We start from the raw sequence: 13,631 nt of genomic DNA on the forward strand, positions 1-13,631 counted from the left end.
CAAACTTTACAAAATTTGTGTTAATAAGTTATGTTAGCATAAATTATTCATTTATTATTTATTTAATTTATTATTATTACATTGTCATGCTTTTGAACTGTACCGAGTGATCACTATACAATATGTCCCAAAATTCTTTTTCTGATTACAAATATTCATAAAGCACAAAATGTAACACATTGACAAATATTTTTTATATTGAATTGCATGTAACATATTCAAGTTTTGGTGTACATGCTTACTGTTACTTTGTTTGTTGGATTGATTGCCTTGCTCATTATGACTTTGCTGTTGCCAAGCTGTGTGAGATTGAAAAAAATATTGACTATCTGAAATGTGTCCTTTTCTCAGATGAGGCCACATTTCATTTGAATGGTGGTGTCAAGTGACACAATGCTAGAATCTGGGGATGCGAGATTCTTCACACTATGTTGGAGACCATCAGAAACAGCCACAAGCTGAATGTGTGGTGCGATTTTATGCACAATTAAATCATGGAACCTGTGTCTTCAGTCAAAAGATGATCACAGTCAATACCTATCGCAATATATTGCAATTACTTATTGTGCCACAGATTTGGGATATTCTGGACTTAATTTTCCACAAGATAGTGCGTTAATTTAGTGGTGGTTAGATATCCATGCCTATTAGGATAGTTCCATAAACTGGCCTTCACGATCACCAGACAACACCACTGAATTTCTTCCTTTGCGGTTATGTCAAGGACCAGGTTTACTAGACACCAGTGAATGATATTGTACAGGTATCAAAGTTTTCTGTGTTTTCGCGTAATTCCGCTTTTTTGAACATCACCCAGGCTGTTTCTGAGATCGATGCAGAACCGTTGAAAAATCGCGACCGGCGTGGTGTTGTGTGGGGAGGTAAATACAGGACATGCTCTCTTTCTTCCTCTTTTCTTTGTAAAAAAACTTTACATCATGCCATCGTATAATATTACGCTGGGTTAGCGATCAAACGTGGGCACTCCTTGTTGCGAACTTTTCGAGTTTGCCTGAGCTGAGATCACGAAATACGTTGTTTCACATCAAGACGAAGTAGGTGGGGCGTATGTGGAAAGGCGGAACTAGATGCGCAGGATATCGAATCAAAGAAGAGCAACCAACCGTAAAACAAGAGCTGACTTCAATAATTTCAGCCATCAGTGCTGGTGCCATCTGTCGGACATAAGGATAACCACATGCATTCTCCAGTACACAAAACTCCATGTAAAAATTTAAGGAATGCTCATAAACTGTACAAAGAAGAGCTAGAGATTAAAAAGGAGGAGCGAGAATCTAAAAAAAAAAAGCGATTAAACATTGCAGAAAATAAAGAAGAAAATAAAAAAGTATCAATGGATTGTATGAAAGCTGCTGAAAAGAAATCGAGACAAACTCGCAAACGGAAATTAAAAAAGTTGGCTGCAAAAGTAGCAAAAAAGAAAAAGCTTTTTCCCTAAAAATTTTTAATCAGGATCGAGTGAGACTGAGACAAAATAGCTATTTTTTTGTATTCCTCCTTTAACTATATGTTATTTTGTAACTATGTTATCTCATATGACTACTTTTTCTGGTGTTATACAAAGTACTGTTTATTGAAGATAATTGAGAGCTATAGTAACAGTTATATATTATCTCTAAAACTTGTTATTGCCTGAAAATGGGCAGTAATATATAACATAAATATGTATATTAGTGTGTTGTAATGCTGTGTACAGTATTCATGTATCAACTGTTAAATTAAGTTACATAAATAGCATCTTAAAGAAGGTTAATTCATTACAATCTCTTGGTGATTTATTAATTTTTTTTTACAAGATAAAATTAATAGCAAAATAGTAAGTACAAGTATTATTTTAGTTTAATTATATGTATATGTTTAATACTTTTTATATTAAAATGTGTTTTTTTTTTTGAGGTCGCGCGTGCGCAATTAGTTTTTGTGTAATTTTGTGTCCGCGCGTTATTCAGCTTTTTTTGCCAACATGCGCTTTCATGCCTGTATTGTAGTATTACAATGCAGAATTACTGAAGTCATAACATCCATCTCTCATGTAATGTTGACCAACACAAGGATGGAATTGAAATATCACCTGGATATCCTTTGGGCAATGAAAGAATCACATGTAGAAATTTACACAAAACTTACTACACACACAAAAGTACACAAAAACTTGAATATGTTACATGCAATTCAAGGTAAAAAAGTATGTGTCTTTATGTCATATTTTATGTGTTATGAATATTTATAAGCAGGGAAAGAATTCCTGGATACCCTGTATTACATAATTACCAACTTCCAATTTTAGAAGGAAATTCCTAATTTTTCATTATATCTCCTGATTTCAAATTTTTATCTTTTACAAAGTAAAACATTTCCTGCCAATAAATGCAGTTTATTAGGTAAAGGAAACTGAAATTGGGCTAATTCCATTCTTTCACTTCTAATGATTTTAAGCATAACTTTTCCTATTAAATTTTATTTGATTTGTCTTAATTTGCTGTAGGTATTTACAGAACTTTTCATCGTGATTCGAGCAACATTTAATAATTAATGTTTAATTTATTTTACATGAAAAAATGATATTTTAATTTATTCACATATAGTAAGTTTGTTTACATAATACAGTCAAAAGTCGTTAATTCGGACACCCATAATCCGGACCTCAAAGCTACAAACTTTCTGCGCATGCGTCGCGTTCACGCATGCGCACAGGCGTTTACGGGAGCGCATAAGACCCTTACACTGCGAATATGTTTGTGCGCATGCGCGTTTAATGTGTAACGGAGTTATACGCTAAGCTAAAGTTATCTAATTCAGTTAATGTTGCAGATTGCGTTGTTCCTTAATCTTCGAATCGTATCCGGCTTATTATTTTTTGCAGACTGTTAGAGCAATTTTATAAAAGTAAGCTTGAACTTTCGATTATGTCAAATAGAATTTCCGATATATATTTACTACAAAGCGAAAGTATGTTTTGAAATCCGAAATCTGTTTATCAATTTCACACTGCTCTGCGGCAGAGGGGGGGGGCAGAAACGTCATTATTAGATTATGATAGATTAGAAAGATTATGTCAAATAGAATTTCCGATATATATTTACTAATATGTAATTTGTATCTACAAAGCGAAAGTATGTTTTGAAATCCGAAATCTGTTTATCAATTTCACGCTGCGGATTGGAAGTTGATCTGTCAGCACTATCCTTATCTTCAGAGCAGATGTTTTTATTTTATTTGGTTTATAATTCCGTACTAAGTGTAGTATTTCATCTCGATATACCATTATAATTCGCTTCCGATAGTGAAGAAAGTGACCCAGAGGTTATTGAAAACGAAAACATTTCGATTGACAAATTAGTCGGTATTCTCAACACAGCAATTATAGGACTTGAACAGCGGAACTTTGTAACTAAACAAGAAATTATGTCTGTTTAATAGAATTAAAGAGAAAGTATTATCACATGAAACGAAGCAACTTACATTGAAGGAAATGTTTAATAAAGTAAACAAATAAATATTAAGCTTTTTCTTTTTGTAAATTTTGATACCCTTTAGATCATAATTGTTCTTTATTTCATAAATTATGGTTTCATATTTTTAATTTTGTAATTTCTGCATGCCATCTTACCAGATTTAAACTGATGATCTATAATCCGGAAAAATCGATAATCTGGAATCGCCGAAGTCCCGACGAGTCCGGATTAACGACTTTTGACTGTAGTATGAACATTAATTATTCATTTTATTTTCATCCTACTGAAAAAGTACGTCATTAAATAAAATTCTGCCTTGCTCAGGATCTTCTCACATTACAAAAATATAAAACTGAAGTAGCCAAAGAATATAAAATGTAGAATATCTAATTAAATATTAATATATTTTACACCAGAAACACATTATAAATAGCTCAATAGTCAATCACAATAGTATATTACAAAAAAATTTTGAATTAATATGAAGTTATTTTGAAATGACATTGCTGCCCAGAAAAAAAAAAAAAAAAAAAAAAAAAAAAAAGAACACCACTTCTTGGCAACTCCTGGTTTTCTGCAAGATTCTCCGCTTTTTCATATTTTGAAATTACCAGCTATGATGTAATGAAAGGAATTGATTATATTTTCATCAGGTAAGGATGTTTTACACCAGTTTATAAAATACTACTTATAGTTGTCATAACAAGCATCATCTATATATAATACACATTAAAGTAAATGACTTGAATTTTGCATGTTTAGGTGTACTTAATGGAATGATGTACAGATTGGAAATATTAAACTGTATTGGTTTGAGCTAAAATAATAATTACTGAGGTAGATTTTTTAAAATTTTTTAATTTTTTATTCTATAGGTTGGTACATAATGTTTGCCTTGGTAAAGATAACAGTGCATTAAAATTGTATCAGAGTTTGCAGGAGCATATCCTAGATTTTACTCCACAAGCTCAATCTGTAAGTAATAGCTTCATATTTTTTTTCTGGTATAAAATTTTGACTAATGTTTAATATTTTGTATAGTTTTTTTATTGCATAAAGGTATCTGTAATTAGCTTTTTGAGAAAACTATTAAGCAAAGTTAATATGGTAAGGATTATATACAGCCTTTATCTGTTTTATGAAAATAGAGCAATTTTGTTCAATCATACTTGATGTAAAAAGGCGTATAGTGTAAAGGTAATTATCAATCATTGTATGACCAAATTTTGTATACTTTTGAGGCCTTAAAAGAACTGTTAAGTAATATCAACTAAGTTAATTTAAATTAGTGCTAAAAATAAGAATAGTATGCAGAGTCAAAATAAACAGAAATAACATGTAAACTGAACTGGGACGGTAGCTAAAAATATAGGAGTTTAGAGATAATAGCAATGACAACCTTGAATTAAGCTGTGTCAAAAGTAGTGATGGGCAACTTCGGTACATTCTTGTACCCGGTACGAGAGTAACGGGTACAGACAAGTACCCGGTACAAAATACCCGTTACTCAAGTAACCATTACTTTGAAAAGTACCGAAAACCGATTTCAAGTACCGAATACCCAAGTAACGATTTGGAGAACCGAAGTAACGAAATACCGGAGTAACGGTTTGCTGTACCATAGTACCCTAGTAACGGTTTGCTGTACTGGAGTACCCTAGTAACAATTTGGAGTACCAAAGTACCCTAGTAACGATTTGGAGTACCGAAGTGCCCTAGTAATGATTTGGAGTACTGATAACGATTTTGTGCACTGAAGGAACTCTGCCACGTCACCACGTGTTTGATTTTATCTGTACGGAGTAAGATTTTGAATATCAGAAAACATATCAACTACGGAAGTGTCTGAGGAGCAGACTATTCATGGACAAGAGGAGCGCATATCACCATTTCACAAATACAACCAGATACTACTGTCCTCGTACCAAAACCGAAGTGAGCTGAACCCTCATCGATCCTCCAGTAACGAATACCGAAATACTGAGAAGAGATGCATATTTTCGTTACAAAGTAACGAATACCGAAAAGCACCCGTTTCGGTACAGAAGTAATGAATACCGAAAAGCACCCGTTTCGGTACAGAAGTAACGAATACCGAAAAGTATCCGTTTCGGTACAGAAGTAACGAATACCGAAAAGTACCCGTTTTGGTACAGAAGTAACGAATACCAAAAAGTACCCGTTTCGGTACAAAAGTAACGAATACCGAAAAGTACCGATTTCGGTACTGAAGTAACAGGTACTTGGATGTACCGATTTTCAGTACCCGTTACAAAATACCCGGTTCGGGAGTACCGACTCATCACTAGTCAAAAGGGGAGCTGGTAGGCAATACAGGGTACTGTGGTAAAAGGGTACTTCCTTGTTGATCCCCCTTATTTAAGCAGTGCACAGATAATTATCAATGAGTCTTAATCAAGAAAAAATTAAGAACGTGTGCAACAAACATATTTACATCTCATATGCAGTCTGTAACTAGTATATTTCCATGATTCTTTTGAATGTAGACACAAAAACATTTACTGATCCCAAGAATTTATCCATATAAATGCTTAAACTTACAACTTTAAATCTATTATTCCTCAAGTTAACGGATTGTGCCAAAGCAGCAGTTCTACTCAAACCTCTTTTCATAGCAGGTGGATTAAAATTCAGAATGGTTAGGGCTGCTCTTTGTTTGGCAATAATTTAGGCACAGTTTAAATAGCAGAGGTTGTAATAATTAGGAAATATTGGTGGACAGAGAAAAAATTGTCATTTTTATTCACCAGGTCAACATGACTGTGGTTCAATTATCTATGTGCCTCAAAGCTAAAAGTCAGTATTTGATAGCTCGTATTACAGACTTGGAAGTATGACAGCATTAGAATGATTAAATCTATCATAGATCATCAAAATGGTAGACAAAACTCTGTATACTTGCATATTTTTTTGCAGTCGAAGCTATATTTTTCTCCAGCTGATGCTTTGAAAGAAGCAGCAAATGTTATTTTTACATTTTTCTTTTTTCTCATGAAACCCCCAAATCTCTTTAGATTTCTTTCATAAATTGAAAAATGTGGTATGGAAGACTTTTTTTGTGAAAAAAGTGATATAAAGTAGGATTATCTGTATATGTATCAAATAATGTTTTTCTTTCCCATTAATTTATGAATGTCAATATTATCAGTTTTGATGTATTCATGTATTCAGTTTTAGAAAACTGAAGTAAACTAAAACTGTTAAACTGTGTTTCATGTTAATTTTTTCATACAGTGTCTCACAAAAATTATCGGTGACTATAAATTTTTGTAAGTAATAGGAGAAAAGCTTTTAAATAAAATATTAAAAAATATTCCCTTTGAATTCATATTTTCTTAGCTCTGTTTTTGTACTAAATTAATTTGAAAAAATTAAATAGTAAATTAAAAAAATTAAATGTTTTGCTTTTGCTATTTTTACTGCCATATATTTCATCAAGCTGCAGATTTTGTTTTTAGCAATTTCCTGATCAAATTTTATTTAATTTTAGTGTCCTTATGTTTGAGAGACAACTGTAAAATTTTATTTTCAAATGAAATTATATCTGTGAAATTATGTTTGGGATGTTTAAGAGTTGTGCAGATATTTTCAAAAGTTAGGGAGTATTATTGAGTGACAAGAACTTCTGTGTGTTTTCCATTTTATTGACTATATATTCTCAAAGGATTTATAGCATTTTAGGCTGAAATGGGGAAAAAAGATATCACAAAATTAATCGGGCATTTTCATAATTTCTAACTAAAATTGTTTGTAATAAATAAAAAACAGTATTTTATGGAATTAGAATAAAGAAACTAGGCAAAAATCTAAAAATCATTTGCTATTTTAATTCAAATTTTCTTTTTAGAAAATGTTTGTTATTTTAGTTTTTCTTGCAGTGGTTATTTTAATGTATTCTTGCAATGAAAGGGAACATTGTTAGAAACTCACAGATTAGTTATTGATTTCCATCAAAAGAAAGGGAAATTTATTAGAAAAATTGCCTATTTACTTATATATATATATATATATATATATATATATATATATATAAACCTGGACGACCATTTAAGTTATCTTATTCTTATAGAATGAAGCATTTTATTCTAAGGAATATTAAAAGGAATCAAGACTGAGCGCTCCTAAACTTGTTGCGGAACTTCTTGAATTATATGGAATATGTGTAAATCCATAAACTGTAAGAAGAGTAATGCAATTTGTAGGATAGTATTATTGGAGCATTGGTATTGTAGAGTATTGGTATTGGAGCAGTATCATGGTAGTTGTAGGTAGAAGCGAGTAGCAAGAAGAAAATTTTATATTGGTTAAAGAAAAAATCGAAAATTTCAACTCGCTTTCACAAAATTGATGAAACAAAAGACACCTGACTGCTGGAAAAAAGTGTTGTTTGCTGATGAAAGCAAATTAACATTTTTTGCTCAGTTGGACAAGTGCTGGTGTGTAGGAAACTCAAAGAAGAGTTTCGAAAGCAAAACTTAGTAGCAAGTATTAAACATGAAGGAGTATGAGTTATGGTATGGAGAATCTATGCCACATTCCAGTGTTGGTAGTATAGAGTTTATGGATGGTATTATGGATCAGTATAAGTACCTTGACATCTTGAAGTGAAATTTGGCATCGTCAGCACAAAAACTTACTGTTCAAAATAGTTTCAAATTCTACCAGGGCAATGATCCAAAGCATACTGTGCACAATTAGACTCTGGCTGTTATATAAGTGTCCAAAAGTAATTAAGGCAGTATTCCAATCGCCAGAATGGAATCCTATTGAACATATTTGGAAGGAACTACAAACAAAAATTGAAAATTGAGCATATTTTCATAGCAGTAATCCAAGAGGAGTGGCATAAAAATACTTCAAAAAATAACAGAAAACTCGTAAAATCAATGCCACAAAGATTAAATGTTGTTGTTGTCTTATTCATATTACATGGAACAATGCTTTCGAGAGCCTACTCCAAAGAGAGGTTGGACTTCCCGGAGAACCCGGGCCCTTCGGTACCGTAGTGGGCTTCCCTAACCTCTATACCGTTTGGGCGACCAAAGATTAAATGAAGTGATCAAGTGTAAAGGTGATCTCATGAAAGGCTAAGAAGCAAAAACAATGTAAATTTTTTACTATTACTTAAAGTATCTGATTATTTTTGTGAGTAAATTTTTCCCTATTAAATAAACGATATTGATTTTTGAATTTAATTTTCATCTTTTTGAAAATGCATTAACTAAAAAAAAAATTTGAATTTTTATATTATCAAAATAAAACCTTTCTTTTTGTTTTAGTTTATTTTATGTTCATTAAAGAATACAAAAATTGCTTTCTGTTTGGCTTATGGCTGCAAAACCAAGCTCTGCAGTGAACTATTTGTATTTTAGTTACATATGTAGGAATTATAGGTTTTTGAAAAACTGTATAATCTCAAGATTTAAAATCACTTCATAATGTTGAAATTGCCTTAACAGCTGCAAATTCTTTTTGATAATATTCGCTTTATTACTGAATATTCTCTTTTGTTTCCAGTCTTGATTCGTAATGTATTTGAATTCTTTATTCTTTATTTTATGAATATCTTAATTATGAAATTTTTCTCATTTACTAATTTCTCTTCAAGCTGCTGTCTATGGTTATGTGTTATTAATAGTCAAAAGTCGTTAATCCGGACTCGTCGGGACTTCGGCGATTCCGGATTATAGATCATCAGTTTAAATCTGGTAAGATGGCATGCAGAAATTATAAAATTAAAAATATGAAACCGTAATTTATGAAATAAAGAACAATTATGATCTAAAGGTTATCAAAATAAAAAAAAAAAAAAAAAAAAAAAAGCAGCTTAATATTTATTTGTTTACTTTATTAAACATTTCTTTTAATGTAAGTTGTTTAAGTTGCTTCGTTTTTTATGTGATAATACATTCTCTTTAATTCTATAAACAGACATAATTTCTTGTTCAGTTATAAAGTTCCATTGTTCAAGTCCTGTAATTGCTGTGTCTACTGACTAATTTATGAATCGAAATTTTTCCGTTTTCAATAACCTCTGTCACTTTCTTCGCTATCGGAAGCGAATTATAATAACGAGGAATTTGATTTAAATCATATGAAAGACGGAGTACATCGAGATGAAATACTACATTTAATAAGGAATTATAAGCCAAATAAAATAAAAACATCTGCCCTGAAGATAAGGATAGTGCTGACAGATCAACTTCCAATTCATTGCACACCCTGGCATTAAAGATAAACAAAGTTTAGATAAATAAACGTTAAAGTTTAGATAAATAAAGGATATGCCTTTATCCATTTTTTGCAGCAATTCCACTTTTTGTTTAATGAACTTCGAAACATACTTTCGCTTTGTAGATCCTTTACATATTAATAAATATATATTAGAAATTCTATTTCACATAATCGAAAGTTCAAGCTTACTTTTATAAAATTGCTCTAATAGTCTGCAAAAAATAATAAGCCGGATCCAATTTGAAGATTAAGGAACAACGCAATCTGCAACATTAACTGAAATAGATAATTTTAGCTTAGCTTATACTGTCCATTGTACATTGTACACTCGTAAACATATTTTGCACACGCGCACAAGCATATTCGCAGCCGCAAAGGTCTTACGCGCATGCGTCAATGCGACGCATGCACAGAAAGTTTGTAGCTTTGAGGTCCGGATTATAGATCATTCCGGATTATGGGTGTCCGAATTAACGACTTTTGACTGTAGTTCGTTTTTCTTTTTGTTTTTCGAGAGGAAGGCTAAAATATAAATTGTATGTGAGTTTGAATGTAAAATTCTTTTTTTTTTTGTATGTATATATGTGATATTTTGATTTGAAGAAAGAAAGGTTGCAACAGATTTACATTGGAGAGGCTTAACTGCCTAGTTAAAAAGGTGATGCTCGAATGCGGATGTGGCCACTTAAAAACCATAATTTTATTCCATGATAATGCACATCCAATTGTTTTTTGTGTACACAAGATAGTTCTATATCATAGTTAGCAACAGTAATTTTTATGTGCACTGCACAAAAAAAGGGGGGACAGTTCTATAACTCTTGTTCCACTGTGCCAATTGACAAAATTCATATTGTGTTTTTCATGTCTTGAAAGCGTGACTTAGGATATGTATTAGATTTATATATGGCACTATTCTAACATAGGTATTTTGACACAAAATCACACTTTTTCTGAAATAACATACCAATTTTTTTCCGTATTTCAATTCTACAGCTCAAATTATGCCAGACTGCAAAATTTTGTAAAAATCGTATGAGTAGTTTTTAAAAAATTAGCTCTCAAAATTTTAGCTCCTTAACGTTAATTACATTTGATATATATTTGTTAATATCTCTTTTTTTATTAAACTTTTTTGATTTTTCCTTTCTCGTTTCGAAATTTAGGTTCATTCCAAATAAAATTCACCCATTTTTTATGATTTATTTTTAAAATTTGTATTTTTAAATAATTTTTATAAATTTTTTGAAAAAAAATTTTGAATTATAACCCATAAAATTTTACCACCATCTTAAAGTATCCATCTTAAGTTATCCAAGCTAAGCATATCTACAAAAAATTAGAGTTTTTTTATTCAACATTTTCTAACGCCAAATGTGGTTTATGGATTTTTTGTTATAGTGAATTGCCACAGCTATTTTTAACCTTAAATTTCAAATAAAGTTTTACGGAGAACTAATTATATGAAATTTTTTCCCTCAAAGATTCGTAATAAATATTTATTAATACTATATGAAAAGCTACTTTCTTAAAATTATGGATATTATTCAAAATTTTAACTTTCTTTTTAATTTCTTCCTTTTTTAAAAAATATTTGTGTTTTTAGTAAATTTTTACCTTTACCATGTTATTGTCTGCTACTTTACTTTAAGTGCATTTAAATTGAATTGTCTAAAACTGAAAAAGTTCGTTTAATGTTTATTTTCACAATGTTTTTAAGCAACAGGACGTTGACAGTTTGGGTCATGTCCCAGTTTAATATATATATAAATTTTTACATTAATTCTCTTAGAAAGAATATTTTAAGTAAATAATTCTACTAATTGTATAAAAAACATGATCTTTAATATGATTTAGTTTGTTTGCAGCCAATATAATAATCAGTCTCTCGGTGGTGCAGAATAAACACTGCTCGAGTGTTTTATTTCTTTGTCATTTAGCAAAAAATCTTTTAATTAAAATATTTATACTTTGGACTTAACTTTAAACTTTATTTATAGTTAAAATGTCTAGAAAATGAAAAAGTGTCTTCAGCTGGAAATGCAATTGATGTAATTGATATTTTAAAAAATTTGACAAGAATGCAAAATTTATGGAAGTGTAACAATTGAAAAATCTTAATTTTCTTGTGTGAGCACTAAAAATAAATGTAGAAGGAAAGAAGAAAATAAAATAAGCAAAAATTTGAAGGAGAATTTGGCGTCAGAAATACCAAGGTGTTTCGAAAAGTTGGACGGTTTTGTATATACTTGCAGAATGCCTGAAGAAAAAAAGCAAGCCATTAAGGGGGAAAAAATTAAATTAGTATTTTTTTTTATTTAAAACTTTTTTATCGTATGATATATTTGATTCTTGCAATTTCAAAAATAAAATATTTGACTAAGGTATGAATAACATTTTAAGAAACTAAATGTAGGATGATAAAATTGTGTAAAGCAATGTGCACAATGTTAAAGCTATTTAAAGCAATATATGCAAGTCACCCTAAGTTAAAATCTCGATTATACTTCCTTCTCATTTATATATCTTTTCTAAACGGAACATTGAAAGGCGTGTTAACTGTGCTTTACTGTATTTTCTCTTTTAATATATTCAATTTTCAGATGCATCGTAGTCTATTCTTTCAAAAGAAATGCAATTTAAATAAATAAAATAAAATCCTGAAAAATTTATATTAATAAATATATTTAAAATGCTCAGTTCGAATGAATAAATAGAAAATTTTAAAATAATTATCTGAAAAGACAGTGCAACACAAACAATTAAAATAAAAGTCTGAAAATTTAAAAATTACCTAAAACAACAACTATGGCAAAGAAAAAAAAAAAAAAAAAATTACAAAGAAAATTATCTGAAGAAAATAAATGATGCACCTTTTATTGAAACTACCCAAATCGAATGGGTAAATAGAAATTTTTAAAACAGTTATTCGAAAGAAACCATGCAACTTAAACAATTAAAATGAAATTCGAAAAGAAAAAATTACTTGAAGTAATAACAGTTATAATTAAATATATAATATAAAGAACATTATTTGAAAAAAGGAACGATTGTGACTTTCTTCCGCTCAAGGGAAAGGAAAATAGGTTACCATATATTAAGAAGTTCGTCAAGTAAACTATTCTTCCTGCAAACTGAAAAAAAAAAAAAAGCACAAACATAAATTTGTGAATTTCTCTGTAAATTTCCCAACAAATTTAACAAAATTTCATATTTAGGCATAATTTGAGTCGTAGAATCGAAATATGGAAAAAAATTGGTATGTTATTTCAGAAAAAGTCCAATTTTGTGTCAAAATAACTGTGTTAGAATAGAGCTACAGTACACTCCTGATTATCCGCAGAATAGGGTGGTGCGGCCGCCGCGGATAACAAAAATCGCAGATAATCCGAAAAAAAGCTAAAAACGGATATAGCAAAAGAAAAAACAGTCATTCCAACTTTGAAAAATCGTTTTATATACAATAAAATGTAAAATAAACAGCGGGAAATGTTTAACTAACGCTTAATATTTTAGTATATCACTCAAAACTATCCTAAAATGCATTTTGTTAATGAAAATAGAAAAGTGTTTTGTATACGAGAGGCGTCAAGGATACACAGAAAAATTAATACATATGTACTGTTTTAATACTGTAATGTATTATGTAATTACAAAAGCATAACTGTAAAACTAACCTTTTTGAAACAATCAGTCATTTGTGTTTGCTTTGTGCTTTGGAAGCATTTTCTCTTGATCCGAGATTGCATTTTTCGTAGCATAAGTTTCTCGGCCAACTCTGTGTCGTCTTGTTCTTCCAAATAGCTCAGTAATCCGTCTTCACAATTTCATCATCTATCAAGTGTTCGAAGTCAGGTTCGTTGACGTCACACTCCAACCACTCGTTAATGTTTTCAGCAT

At 30.5% G+C, this 13,631-nt stretch overlaps 1 pseudogene across 1 annotated transcript in view; it reads left to right on the top strand.

Moving 5' to 3' along the window:
• LOC146995282 (cullin-5-like) overlaps nt 1-13,631 on the top strand; it is a 267,165-nt pseudogene that overhangs the window by 144,036 nt on the left and 109,498 nt on the right. Inside the window, exon 2 of the transcript XR_015043187.1 lies at nt 4,352-4,451. The product of XR_015043187.1 is annotated as a cullin-5-like (transcript). The remainder of the gene's footprint in view (nt 1-4,351; nt 4,452-13,631) is intronic.

The sequence above is a fragment of the Stegodyphus dumicola genome, chromosome 9, assembly GCF_044657685.1.
Source record: "Stegodyphus dumicola isolate Sdum_Otavi_A_Nest chromosome 9, ASM4465768v1".
NCBI classification, from domain to species: Eukaryota; Metazoa; Arthropoda; class Arachnida; order Araneae; family Eresidae; genus Stegodyphus; species Stegodyphus dumicola.